Source organism: Mixophyes fleayi, chromosome 1 (assembly GCF_038048845.1).
Source record: "Mixophyes fleayi isolate aMixFle1 chromosome 1, aMixFle1.hap1, whole genome shotgun sequence".
Taxonomy (NCBI): Eukaryota; Metazoa; Chordata; class Amphibia; order Anura; family Limnodynastidae; genus Mixophyes; species Mixophyes fleayi.
The window spans coordinates 425,083,141-425,097,962 of NC_134402.1; positions in this window are offsets into that span (position 1 = coordinate 425,083,141).

Consider the following 14,822-nt stretch of genomic DNA (forward strand, 5'->3'; position numbering starts at 1 on the left):
ACACAGAGTTGCCTGTCTCTGAAAAATGTGACTTAGCTGGTACATGCTCCTGCTGTTTCTGCTTCTGAAGGCGAATCACCAACCCAGTGGGCTGTAACAGTTATATAATCTTTAGTTTGCCCAGTTCCGCTTGTTCACATATCTATGATTAAGTGTACAGTGGGTAGAATGGATTTTTTTCTGCCACGTAATTATATTTTTATGAACCTTCTTGTACAGGTGAGGAACAGCTTTCTAGTAAAATGGTGTATTGATGGAATTTGATAACGGGGACTCAAGACCTCAAATACTGTCTAAAACTAGCAGCATTAATAGTGGATATTGGACGCAGTTCTAATACTAGCATAGTCGCCATGGAGTCTGTGATTGCAACTTGGTGACAGCTTCCATACTTGCTTCCTCTTGCTAAGGATTGTTTAACAGTCAATTGTTGTAAATTACTAGTAGCCTTCTTCTTGGTCTGCTTCTGGGATGAAGATCCACCCCCAGCAGCAGCAGCAGTAGTGGGACTAATGCTCAAGAATTTCTCTGAGGAATCATGGATAGTGGAGGGTTCATCTAGCCTTACCAACTGGGATGCAGGACTAACTCTGATCTCTACTGAAGATATTGATGAGGGAGGTGTTGTGGGTGTAGATTGCAGGTGCTGGGATCTAGCTGAGAGAAGGGACCTAGCTAATGCTGGACTGCTTGTTGATATTTTTTTTACATAAATTTGAGATTTTCCCAAAAGCTTACCATAAATTCACTTCAAATGGCGTAACATGGAACAGGTTCCTAGATAGTTACGGCCCCTACTTCTACTGACTGTGGCTTTACAAACGCTACAAATGGCTAGACAATTGTTGTAAGGATTTGGGTAAACATAATTCCACACATAAGAGGTGGATTTTTTGGTCTTATGGTCTTATGTCCATGACAATGGCCTTCTTCTTCCACTGGAGCAGGACAAACAACATCATCCTCATCAACATCCTCATTACCGCCGTCGTCAGCTACACAAATATTCCCCTCATCCTGTTGCAATTCCAAAGTGCCATCCTCAATTTGTGTATCATCAGCTACACTTGGGCTTCTCATCCACACAGCGGCAGAAATGGAGGAGGCTTCTTTATGGATACAGTATCAGAAAGGTCAGGCTTACACATAGCACTCGTGGATAGACTCTCCACTTCCAACTCGGCTTTTACACGTGAAAATATTTGGGCCCCACTTTTTGAGTCAGAATGGCCAAGTCTTGCTTGGTCATGACTTATCTAACAAGAAGATGTCTCAGTGACAGTTGCAGAAGTAGCACTCATAGAGAAAGGCAAAGGCTTGATTCATTCTTTGCCACCACTATATGTGTAGAATGGCATGTTGGCAATTTAGATTTTTTCTGCAGTTAACTTTGCCTGTATTACAGGTCTTTTTTTCTTTACCATGGTAAAAGAAGTTTTTTTTACATTTTTTTTCCCTGACCTAAAACCACTATGCACTTAGACTTTAGCAGATGACATAGACGGATTACTATCATCATGATGGGTGCCAGCACCTGCTTGGTGCTGTTGAGCTGTGTACTGCTGTGAATCCATTTTGATGACACAGTACAATGTCACTGGAGACTTTTAAGAACACTGCCAGCTCTATTATTTCTATTTCAGCACTGGCAATGAGCAATGGAGTAAGCAATGGCATGTGGACTGCAGACTGGCAAGATGATAAAACAAAAAGGTGCTCTACAAAACTGATACAGTCAAATAAGTATTGAATAATAAATAGGCTGAATATACTGGCAAATACCAAATAGGCATCCTACTAGAATATCTCAAGTGAATAAAGTATGACAGATTTATTATATTAAATGTCATAAAAATACATCATACATCACATATGAACCCAATAATAGTCATGCAGATCACATAATGTAAAGCCAAGGATAAGTATCCTGGAAAAACAGTGAACTGTATATACGTTATCGTAGATCATATATAGTGAAGACTGATCGTTATATAACAATCATAAAAAACAGTATTAACAAAAATAACAATACAAAATAAAACCATGTTTCATCAGAGGTTACCTCTGATGAAACCGCCACCTAGGGGCGGAGAAACACGTTAGAGGACCTCATTACTCGAAAATAGAACTTCCTGCACACAGATCGATATCCTTGCAGTTCAGACGGAGAATTGCTACACCGATCACTATCTTCATAATTGAAAGATAAGTGAACTTTTGTATGCGCACATACTAGAAGAAAATTCCAAAGTATATTTGATGCAAGAACAAATGATTTTTAATAATGAATTAGACACCAGGAACTTACATCCTAGTACATATCATTAACCAGCATTTTCCAGCATGCTATAGATTTCCTTATATGTATTCATCTACTTTAAGACTACCAGGACTAACATTGCAAGTGGATCCATATCAACTGACATGAATATTTGTGAGATATTCCATTTCATACAGTTCTTTTTTGGAATTTATTTATATTTCATATTGGAATTGTTATACACATGTTTTGGAAAGAATTCATCCCAGTCTTGGAACTCAAAGAGTATTTAACATAAGGTTTTTTCCAACTTTTTTCTGCTATGTACATTAGCAGGAAGTCATAATCCGGTTTCATATATCTATACTTTTTAATTCTGTTTTTATTAGAGATTTCCATTGTTTTTCTTTTATTTTGTATTGTTATTTTTGTTCATACTGTTTGTCACTATATATGATCTATGAGAACGTATATACAGTTCACTGTTTTTCCAGGATATTTATCCTTGGCTTTACATTATGTGATCTACATGACTATTATTGGGTTCACATGTGATGTATGATGTATTTTTATGACATTTAATATAATAAATCTGTCTGTTATACTAGAGCTCCTATTTTTCTCAGACTGGCAAGAACACTGGGACCTCTCCTGTTTCTGTGTGAGCTATAATAACACAGTACAATGTGACTGGAGATTGTTAAGAACACTGACAGCCCTATTATTTCTATTTCAGGACTGACAATGAGCAATGAAGCAATGGCACGTAGACTGTAGATTGGCAAGAACACTGGCACCTCTCCTGATTCTGTGTGCTATAGCTCAGTAGAATGTCACTGGAGACTTTTAAGAAAACTGTCACCCCTCCTTTTTGTGTTTTAGATATGACACTGCCCAACTGCACTAGAGACTGCCAAGAACCCTGCTACCCCTTCTGTGTCTTTTTGTGCAATGAAGCTGGATCTCCATGAAGGGCGGTACTTATATAATCCAAAGCTTGTGAGATCCGATGACGCAACAATGATGTTTTGCTTCATTTTCAGTTTTGAGGGGGCGCGAAAGCTCTGAACCGGCTCGGCTTGGTACTCGGATCTCTGATTTTCGGGTGGCCTCGGTTTTCCATCTCTAATTTTCATTAATATTTTAAACTTATAGGCGGGTGAAGTTATTAGAAAATGAAAGGCAAAATAGAGGGGGAAAAGGGATCACAGGAGTGCCTTACACTAATGTCAACAAGGGATAAGTTATACACCATTCCTAATGGTGTGCAATGTTAAACCGGGAGTGTGGCATAGAAGAGCAGAACACGGAAAAAGTCAAAATTTAGTAACAAATATCTGTTCAAGCATAAATTCCCCTCCTAAAATTAAGGATCTTAGGGCAGAGACACCATATATGAACAAAATCTCTTCCACACCAGCATAAAGGAGAGGAAGATAGAGATATTTGTTTTATGTAGATTCATAGGAATAAGGTATCATCTGGTATATATTTTGTACACATTTTTGCATTATTAGGGTTGACATGTAAGTCTTGGCTATTTTACTCCTAATTCAATTGTGCATGATTTGCTCTATGGTGACCTTAAGTCCTTTTCCCAATTGAGCTTGTATTTCAACAATATTTCAGAGTTGGATGTATGAAACAGGTTACAGAGGATAGAGATCATCATCATCATCATCACCATTTATTTATATAGCGCCACTGATTCCGCAGCGCTGTACAGAGAACTCATTCACATCAGTCCCTGCCCCATTGGAGCTTACAATCTAAACTCCCTAACATGCACACACAGAGATTACACCTGTTCTGCTTTAGTTATAATAACACAAATGTTCAAATGGAGTGAGCTGTCCAACCATTTGAACTTTCGGCAGAGACAGCAGAAGAGAACGTAACTGCACATATTCAAGCAAATTAGATTGGGGGGATGCCATGTCCCTCCGAAAGATAATCTAGGTATCGCATTTTGCCCCATCAATAATGTAATATTTTAATTTATGGCCTTTGTTAATCTTCCTGCAAGAATGGTTTTATAAAGGAGGGTAACCAGATGGGGAGTAAGTGTTGTCCCATATTAGAGTTTCTAGCAAAGATATTGTTGATAATTTGAGTTTACAGAATATAACCATAAAGAACTTAAAAAGTTAATAATAGGGTCTACAAGTACTACAATAGATCTAAAGTTTTTAGTACATTAATTCAAAGGTAGAGAATTTACTACAGTACTAGATATTTAAATTTGAAGCCAGAAGGAAGAGGATGAAGTAATATAGTAATAATTAATAATATTTAATAATAGATAGAAGTCCCCTACCACAATCACCAGCCAACCTAATGAAAGTGGATTATAATTTCAGGCTCAGCCATTTACTCAATTTACCTGTAGAATTCTGTATGTCTTTAAGGATGATCCATTGAACTTGAATTGGAATTCTCTGAAACAAATACAGCATTCAGGGGAGAATGTTCATTATAATCTAAGCAATATGACTACACCAGGAGATAAAGTACCCCTTCATGCATGCATATCCCGTATGAACTTCAGAACAGGGTGTAGTAAAATGTAACTTATATCGAAAGGAATAGTTGATTGCAATGTATATCCCCAAGTATTTAACATTTTTCATTCACCAATTTAAATTACAATCTTGGGACAATACTTGTTTCTGTAGTGGGAGAGATTCCGATTTGGAGTTGTTTATTTTAACACTTTTAACGCTTGTGACATTTATAAACCTCACGCAGAATACCTATCCACCCAATGTTTAGAATACATATAATAAGGTCTATTTGAACAAGACCTGTGGCAGAGAGTTTTTGCCAGTTTAGCTGGGGGTTTGAATATAAGGCATTGATACCTTTTAAAAAAATCCTTTCCTATTTCAAATTTACCAAAAATGTAACACATAAATGGTCAAAAAATAGTCAGTATTTAACTTATGTGCAAAACAGAAAACTAATTTTCACCCCTTGCATTGTAACATGGTTTGTCCAGGAGACTTAAATAAGAAACTTCTTAATTTAAGTTCCTTAATGAATCAGGCCCTATGTCTCAAAGCAATACTTTCAAAAATTCATTCTTAAGAAAATCTCTGTATAAATTTGTAACCACTGGAACTAATTGCATGAAATGTGTCAACTGTATTTAAGTGTTCCATAAGGAACCTATACGGGTAATGTATCTTCACAAGGCATCAATAAGTATTGTATGTGTATATGTGTGGAAAATTATATCATTTTATTATTATTATTATTATTATTATTATTATTATATTATTGTAAATTTGTAAGGCGCCACAGTGCTCCGCAGCGCCGTACAGTAAGGAAATCAGTACATACATAAAACAGGGACATACAAGGTAGACAAAATAAACGCAGACATGAAAACAAAGGGTATGAAGGATCCTGCTGATTAGAGAGCCTACATTCTAAGTGGAATAGGGCACAGCTGATACAAGAGGAGTAAATGTGTTTCAGAGTGGAGATTGATATAGTTGTTAGGGTGCATTAGTGTGAATAGTGTTATCGAGGATATGGTCACCTCTGAAAAAAAGTAGGGATGTGCACCGGCGACTTTTGAGGTCTCGTGTTTTGTGTTTTGGATCCGGATTTTCGTTATTTTTGAGGTTCGGATTTGTCTCGCAAAACACTTGACGAAAGGTCTCGGTTCGGATTTAAGGTATTGGATTCGGATTTTTTTTGAAAAAAACATAAAAAGTTTAAAAATCAAGTTTTTGGGCTTATTTTCACTCCTAGGCTATTATTAACCTCAATAACATTCAATAACAAGCATTTCCACTAATTTACAGTGTATTCTGAACACCTCACAATATAGTTATTAGTCCAAAACGTTGCAAAAAGGTATCTTTCTGGACTGCGTAGAGGAGTGGGTCACCACAATATCTTAAAAACCCTGAACTTTTATGATTCGCACCAATAATTGTACCTGGACTGCGTAGAGGAGTGGGTCACCACAATATATTAAAAACCCTGAACTTTTATGAATCGCACCAATAATTGTACCTGGACTGCGTAGAGGAGTGGGTCACCACAATATCTTAAAAACCCTGAACTTTTATGAATCGCACCAATAAATGTACCTGGACTGCGTAGAGGAGTGGGTCACCACAATATATATAATAAGAAAACCATCAACTTGTTTGATTCGCACCAATAAATGTACCTGGACTGCGTAGAGGAGTGGGTCACCACAATATATTAAAAACCCTGAACTTTTATGAATCGCACCAATAAATGTACCTGGACTGCGTAGAGGAGTGGGTCACCACAATATATATAATAAGAAAACCATCAACTTGTTTGATTCGCACCAATAAATGTACCTGGACTGCGTAGAGGAGTGGGTCACCACAATATATTAAAAACCCTGAACTTTTATGAATCGCACCAATAAATGTACCTGGACTGCGTAGAGGAGTGGGTCACCACAATATATTAAAAACCCTGAACTTTTATGAATCGCACCAATTAATGTACCTGGACTGCGTAGAGGAGTGGGTCACCACAATATATTAAAAACCCTGAACTTTTATGAATCGCACCAATAAATGTACCTGGACTGCGTAGAGGAGTGGGTCACCACAATATCTTAAAAACCCTGAACTTTTATGAATCGCACCAATAAATGTACCTGGACTGCGTAGAGGAGTGGGCACTGGGCACCACAATAAAATATATAAAAAACCTTCAACAGGTCTGCATTACACTACACATACGGCTGCTCCTCCATCCTCTCCATCATATACATGTTGGAGTTTTAGCGTGTGACAACCTCTTGTTTTTGATAATGTCAGTGCATTTTGAATATTTTTCAATTTGCCCCACACCACTGAATGTACTTTATCTATGATACGCATCTATCTATCTTGACTGCGTAGTGTGGTGGCCCCGGTACACAATTTGGTACCGAGGCCACAATATAATTAAAAAACCCTCCACGTGTCAGAATTCCACCAAACAAGTATCTGGACTGCGTAGTGGGGTGGCCCCGGTACCCAACTTGATACCGGGGCCACAATAAAATAAATACACCCTCCACGTGTCAGAATTCCACCAAACAAGTATCTGGACTGCGTAGTGGGGTGGCCCCGGTACCCAACTTGATACCGGGGCCACAATACCTCCTCCAAACATGCTACAGACAATTCGTCATTGAGATCCCATTAAGTATGTTAAAGACAGACAGGGTCCAAGTGTTATTAGTTGACTTTGTAAAGAAAAAAACTGTCCCTGTTGCACATAGTCGTGCAATGAAGACTTACTTTTTCATTTAAAGGCACGATCTTTCAAGTGTAGTGTTTGTAAGTCTAAGTCATATTATACTTTTGGTAAAATTGGTTATTTTTGTTCCTCTTTATGTTAATTAATTAGTAATAGAATTAAAGTAGGAAATAGAATTAAATAGAATTAAAGTAGGAAATAGAGTGGTATAGAGTTGTAGTGTGGTATAGATAGAGTGGTCCACACAATATAATAATAAAACCCTCAACTGGTCTGAATTCCACCAAACAAGTATCTTGACTGCGTAGTGTGGTGGCCCCGGTACACAATTTGGTACCGAGGCCACAATATAATTAAAAAACCCTCCACGTGTCGGAATTCCACCAAACAAGTATCTGGACTGCATAGTGGGGTGGCCCCGGTACCCAATTTGATACCGGGGCCACAATACCTCCTCAAAACATGCTCCAGACAATTCGTCATTGACAGACCCCAGACAGACAGGGTCGTAGTGTTATTGTTTGACTTTGTAAACCCAAAAAAATGTCCCTGTTGCACTTGCACATAGTCGTGCAATGAAGACTGACTTTTTCATTTAAAGGCACGATCTTTAAAGTGTCAGAAAGAGAGAGAAGACACAGGAGAGGAGAGTTGTAGCTGGGGACCTGGGGTGGAAGCTCCCAGGCTCCCCCAGCATTGCCTGGAAGTCTGAGCGTGGTGACTGAGCCAGGGCAAGGAATGTGTGCCCTGGATGAGGGGGAGAACTCCATGCCACTATAGTGAACCCAAGAGAGAGGGGGACACTGCACATGGAAGAGGCCCTGGAGTGAGGGCTGCTACAAGAGGCATGGTAGCTGTAGTGTCAGATCCTGAGGCTGAGAGTACACAGAGTGACGTGTCAGAGCACAGGAGACATTATCCCCGCAGAGGAGGGATGAGCTGCAGTTGAGAGGTCTGCTGTTGAAATAGGACATGCACACTTTAACAAACCAATCATTTCAGCGACAGGGCCTACCAAACAACTTTGACTGAAATGATTGGTTTGTTTGGGCCCCCACACCAAAAAAGCTATTCATCTCTCCCTGTACAGACTAAACAGGCTCTACTGAGGCAAGATGTCGTCCTCATCCTCAACCTCTGATTCCTCTCCCCCTACAGTGTGTACTTCCTCCTCATCACACATTATCAATTCGTCCCCGCTGGACTCCACAACCACAGGTCCCTCTGTAGTATCTGGAGGGCAGTGCTGTACTTCATTGAGGAATTGATTATTCATTTTTATAAACATCATTTTTTCAACGTTGTGAGGAAGCAACCTCCTTCGCCGCTCACTGACCAGGTTCCCCGCTGCACTAAAAACTCTTTCCGAGTACACACTGGAGGGGGGACAACTCAGGTAAAATAGAGCCAGTTTGTACAGGGGCTTCCAAACTGCCTTTTTTTCCTGCCAGTAACAATATGGACTGTCTGACATGTCTACTTGGATGGTGTCAGCAAAGTAATCATCCACAATTTTTTCTATTGTGACAGCATCCAATGCAGCGAGAGTAGACATGTCTGCAATGGTTGGCAGGTCCTTCAGTCCGGACCAGATGTTATCAGCATCCCCGCCAGTGCCTCTTTTGGGAAAACTGAGCTTTTTCCTCGCAGCCATAGATGTGGAAGAAAATGAGGGTGGAGCTGTTGGCATGTCACGGTCCTCTTCAGAGGACAATCTCCTGACCAGCAGGTCTTTGCACCGCTGTAGATTTGTGTCCGCCGGAAACAGAGACACAACATACGCTTTAAACCGAGGATCGAGCACGGTGGCCAGAATGTATTCCTCTGACTTTAAAAGAGTGACCACCCTCGGATCCTGGCAAAGCGTACGAAGGGCTACATCCACAAGAGCTACATGCTTGCTGTAATCGCAATGGCTTACCAGCTCCTCCCTCACTTTCTCCAGCTGCTTCTGCAACAGCCTGATCAGGGGAATGACCTGACTCAAGCTGGCAGTGTCGGAACTGACTTCTCGTGTGGCAAGTTCAAATGGCTGCAGAACCTTGCACAACACGGAAATCAGTCTCCACTGCGCTTGACTCAGGCGCATCCCCACTCCTTTGCCTATGTCGTAGGTGGCTGTGTAGGCCTGAATGGCCTTTTGCTGCTCCTCCATCCTCTGCAGCATATAGAGGGTGGAGTTCCAGCGCGTCACAACCTCTTGTTTGAGGTGATGGCAGGGCAGGTTCAAGCTTTTTTGATGTGCCTCTAGTCTGCGGTAGGCACTGGCTGAATGCCGAAAGTGTCCAGCAATTTTGCGGGCCACCGCAAGCATCTCCTGCACACCCCTGTCACTCTTGAGGTAATGCTGCACCACCAAATTAATGGTGTGGGCAAAACATGGGACGTGCTGGAAATTGCCCATATTTAATGCCCGCACAATGTTACTGGCATTGTCTGACACCACAAATCCCCATGAGAGTCTAAGTGGGGTAAGCCACTGGGAGATAATTTCCCTCATTTTCTCTAATATGTTGGCAGCGTTGTGCCTCTTATTAAAGCCTGTAATGCACAATGTTGCCTGCCTTTGCATGAGCAGCCATTTTGTAGATGCTGCTACTGATGCAGCTGTTGCTGTTGCTGCGGAAGGGGATGCATCTACCCAGTGGGCTGTCACAGTCATATAGTCCTTCGTTTGCCCAGAACCACTTGTCCACATGTCCGTGGTTAAGTGGACAGTGGGTACAACCGCATTTTTAAGAGCACTGAGGACACTTGATCGTACTTCTCTGTACATTTTTGGTATCGCCTGCCTAGTGAAGTGGAATCTCGAGGGGATTTGGTACCGGGGACACAATACCTCCATCAACCCTCTAAATCCCACTCCACTGATGGCGGACACCGGGCGCACGTCTAACACCAACATTGCAGTTACAGCCGCAGTTATACGCTTTGCAATAGGGTGACTACTATCGTATTTGGTGGTCATGGCAAACGACTGTTGGACGGTCAATTGTTTGGTGAAAGACTTAGCGGTCTTACGACTTCCCCTCTGGGAAGATGACCGACTAACAGCAGCAACAGCAGCAGTGGCAGTAGTAGGCGTACCGCTGCAGGATTCCTCGGATGAATCCCGTATTGAGGAGGACTCAGTCTGGCTGGTGACTTGGGCTGCAGGACTGAATCTGATGGAGATTGTGGAGGAAGTTGACGAGGAGGGTGTTGCTGGTGTGTATCCAACTGGACCACGGGATTTAGGTGTCCCTGTACCAATGAGGGTCCTAGCCCCAGTTCCTGAACTAACCACTGAACTATGAAGGTTATTCAGGTGACGTATAAGGGAGGATGTTCCTAGGTGGGCAAGATCCTTACCCCTGCTTATTTGAGCTTTACATAAGCTACATATTGCCATACATTGGTTGTCTGGATTTGGATAAAAATAACTCCAGACCGAAGAGGTGCATTTTTTGGTCTTCTGACCAGGCATGACGATGGGCTTTTTCATCCCATGGACATCAGCTGTTTCCCCCCCTGGTGCCTCATTTACAATAACCACATCACCATCCTCATCATCAAGTTCCTCCACAGCGCCAGCTACATCATCAATAGCCTCCTCCCGAGCCACCTCTTCCCGTACAGTGATGGGAAGGTCAGGCTTGACAACCACCAACACCCTTGGACTCGCCTTGGGGATTTGTGATAATTTCTCTTTAGAAGGCAGAGTTGTTTGCTGTTTTGTTGCTGACAGCATAACTCTCTTCAATTTTTTGTAGGGGGGGGGAGGAGGAGGAGGGCTAAGATCCGTGGGTGAAGCTGAACCACTAGTCATGAACACGGGCCAGGGCCTAAGCCGTTCCTTGCCACTCCGTGTCGTAAATGGCATATTGGCAACTTTACGTTTCTCCTCAGATGATTTTAAGTTTCTCTTTTTGCTACTTTTTCTTAACTTGGGCTTTTTGGATTTTACATGCCCGGTACTACGAGATTGGGCATCGGGCTTGGAAGACGACGTTGATGGCATTTCATCGTCTATGTCATGACTAGTGGCAGCAGCTTCAGCATTAGGAGGAAGTGGGTCTTGATCTTTCCCTACTTTATCCTCCAAAGTTTTGTTCTCCATTATATGTAGCACAAGATACTGCAGAATGTGTGAACTTGGTAATATTGCAGTACCAATGGACTTATAATGCTGGATTGGTTTTGCAAATTTGGTTATAATTATTATATATATTTTTTTTTTTTTAATTTTTTATTTTTTTTTACTTTTTTTTTATTTTTTACAAACTTGGGAATAATGGGGAAATAACTATGCCCTTAGAAGCACAGAGCACAGGACACAGCACCACTGGACTGAACAGGACACGGCACAGGACCCAGCAGCACTACGGAACTCAGCAGGACAGAGCACAGGACACAGCACCACTGGACTGATACTGCAGAATGTGTAAACTTTGTAATATTGCAGTACCACTGGACTTTTACTGCTGAATGTGTGAACTTGGTAATATTGCAGTACCAATGGACTTATAATACTGGATTGGTTTTGCAAATTTGGTTATAATTATTATATATATATATATATATTTTATAAAAAAAACTTTTTTTTATTTTTTTAAACACAGGGGAATATTGGGGAAATAACTATGCCCTTAGAAGCACAGAGCACAGGACACAGCACCACTGGACTGAACAGGACACAGCACAGGACCCAGCAGCACCACTGACCTCAGAAGGACAGAGCACAGCACACAGCACCACTGGACTGATACTGCAGAACACAGCACAGCACAGCACAGCACAGCACAGCACAGCACTAAACAGCACAGCACAGCACAGCACAGCACTAAACAGCACAGAACTAAACAGCACAGAACTAAACAGCACAGAACTAAACAGCACAGAACTAAACAGCACAGAGGACCACCTAACACACCCTCCCTCTACCCTGATCAATGCCCGAGTGAAGATGGCGGCGACTAGCGGGGAATTTATAGGATCCGAGTATCGCGAGATCCGACAACGGGATTATGAGTCAGAGCCTCAGTTTCACTTTTGAATTTGGCGCCAATACCCGGATCTGTCTCGGATCCGACTCGGATCCGCAACGTTCGGGTGGGCTCGGATTTCAGAAATCCGAGCGCGCTCATCCCTAAAAAAAAGACGGGTTTTCAAAAAGCATCTAAAGATTTGAAGGCTGTGGTGTAAGTCTGATTGAGCGTGGAAGGGAGTACCATAAGTGGGGAGCAGCAAGGAAAAGTCTTGTAGGGGGGAGTGAGAGATGGTTACCAGAGATGAGACAAGGCTCAGGTCAGAGGTAGATCTAAGAGGGCGGGAGGGAGAGTATTTTGATAGGAGATTTGAGATGTATGAAGGGGTAATTTTGTTGAGGGCTTTGTAGGTAAGGGTGAGTAATTTGAATTTGACTCTGGAGGACACAGGAAGCCAGTGTAGGGATTTGCAAAGTGGTGCAGCAGATGTGGGGCGGTGAGAGAGGAAGATCAGTCTTGCAGCAGCATTTAGGATGGATTGAAGTGTGGATGTATGGGTGTCAGGAATGCCAAATAGCAGGAGGTTGCAATAGTCAAGATGGTAGATGATGAGAGAATGAATAAGAGTTTTGGTAGTAGGGAGGATTCTGGCAATGTTTGACACCAAGGCAGCAGGCTTGGGAGACTGAGGAAATTGTGGTGTTATTGACAGTAAGGGAGATTTGTGGTGATGTGGTGATTCTGGCAGGAGGGAAGATAATATGCTTTGCTTTGGACATGTTAAACTTTAGGTAGAATTGTGACATCCATGTGGAGATAGCAGAAAGTCAGTTGGTTACACGAGATAGTACAGAAGGAGAAAAGTCAGGGGAAGATATATAGATTTGGGTGTCATCAGCGTAGAGGTGATATTGGTGGCCGAATGAGTGAATTAGTGCCCCAAGAGAAGAGGTGTACAATGATAAAAGTAAAGGGCCAAGAATAGAGCCTTGTGGGACCCCAACAGATAGTGGGAGTAGAGGGGAGGATGTGCCAGAGGTAGAAACAATAAAGGAGTGGTTCAATAGGTAGGTAGTGAACCAGGAAAGAACTGTGTCACGAAGGCCAATGAAGTAAAGGGTGTGAAGGAGAAGTGAGTGATCCACAGTATCAAAAGCAGCAGAGAGGTCAAGGAGAATGAGTATGGAGAAATTACCATTATATTTTGCAGTAAGTAGGTCATTGGTCACTTTTGTGAAAGCAGTTTCAGTGAAATTTTGGGGGCGGAAGCCTGATTGCAGAGAGTCGAGAATTGAGTGAGAGGAGAGAAAGAGAAAGGGCGGTAGTTGGAGAGAGAGGCTGGATCGAGAGATGGTTTCTTTAGAATAAGTGAGATGAGTGCATGTTTAAAGGAGGACAAAAATGTGCAAGTGGAGAGAGACAGGTTGAAGAGTAAGTTAGAGGTGAACATGCAGTGGAGGAAAGGGAGCAACATAGTTGAGAGGCAATAGGGTCGGGTGGACAGGTTGTAGGGTGAGATGATAAGATACATGCAGAGACTTTGTTTTCGGTTACTGGAGATAATGAATTAAGGGTGAATTGGGAAGTGTAGTTAAGGTGGGTAAAGTGAGTGGAGTGAGTGAAATTTGGCATGAGGAAATAACTTGTCAAATGGTGTCAATTTTGTCTTTGAAATAGTTGGCAAAATCATGGGCAGTGAGGGAGGAAGGAGGAGGAGGTGCAGGTGGGCAGAGAAGTCAGTTGAAGGTGGCAAAGAAGCGATGTGGGTTAGAAGACTGGGTGGATATTGATGAATTGAAGAATGTCTGTCTAGCAATTGAAAGGACAGTGCAATAAGATAAAAGGATACATTTTTAGTGGAGGAAATCAGGATAGGAATGAGATTTCCTCCAGTGGCGCTCTGCAGTGCGGGAGCAATTTTGCAGGTAGCAGGTTTGTTTTTTGTGCCATGGCTGGGGTTTGGATCGTCGCAGACTATATGTAGTAGCTGGAGCTGCATTGCCTAGGGCTGAAGTGAGTGGTTTGTTATAGAAAGTGGCAACCTGATTAGGACAGGACAATGCAGTCATTGGAGAAAATAGTTGTTTTAATTAAAATAACAAGTGGTTGGGTTAAGCGTACTTAGGTTTCATTGTGTACATGTGCATTTGGATGCATTTGGGTGCAGGGGGAAGGGCATGAGGTAAGGTTAGGCTGAAATAAAGGAAGTTGTGGTCAGAGAGTGGGAAGGCTAAATTGGAGAAACTAGAGATGGAGCAATAGCGGGAGAAGAGAAGGTCAAGGCAGTGCTCATCACATTGGGATGGAGATGAGGTCCATTAAGAGAAAACAAAGCATGAAGTAAGTGAAAG